Source organism: Micropterus dolomieu, linkage group LG12 (assembly GCF_021292245.1).
Source record: "Micropterus dolomieu isolate WLL.071019.BEF.003 ecotype Adirondacks linkage group LG12, ASM2129224v1, whole genome shotgun sequence".
In the NCBI taxonomy this organism is placed as follows: domain Eukaryota; kingdom Metazoa; phylum Chordata; class Actinopteri; order Centrarchiformes; family Centrarchidae; genus Micropterus; species Micropterus dolomieu.
The window spans coordinates 5991468-5991851 of NC_060161.1; positions in this window are offsets into that span (position 1 = coordinate 5991468).

Below are 384 nucleotides of genomic sequence, written 5' to 3' on the forward strand. Positions count from 1 at the left end.
AGAGTATGCCATGTGCCAGTCAACCAGCTTCACTGAAAGGCATTACTATGCCCAGCAAGGTACACAATCTTGCATTATAACAATATACATACATACTAAGTGGTCAAATACCTATAAATATAATGCATATTCTATCCATGAAAAGTATGTATGGTATAGTTAGGGCCCGAGCACGACCGTGTGAGGTCCCTATTGAATTTGCTCGGATTTTTTTTTCTTTTTTTTTTTTTTCTTTTTTCTGCAAAGTAGGCTCAACTGACATGGCCTAAACATTCTCGAAAACTCACCAAAATTTGCAAACATGTCAGAACCGGTGAAAAATTTCGTATTCTACAAGTTTCGCACATGGGCGTTGCAAAATGACTCGCTAGCGCCACCTAGAAA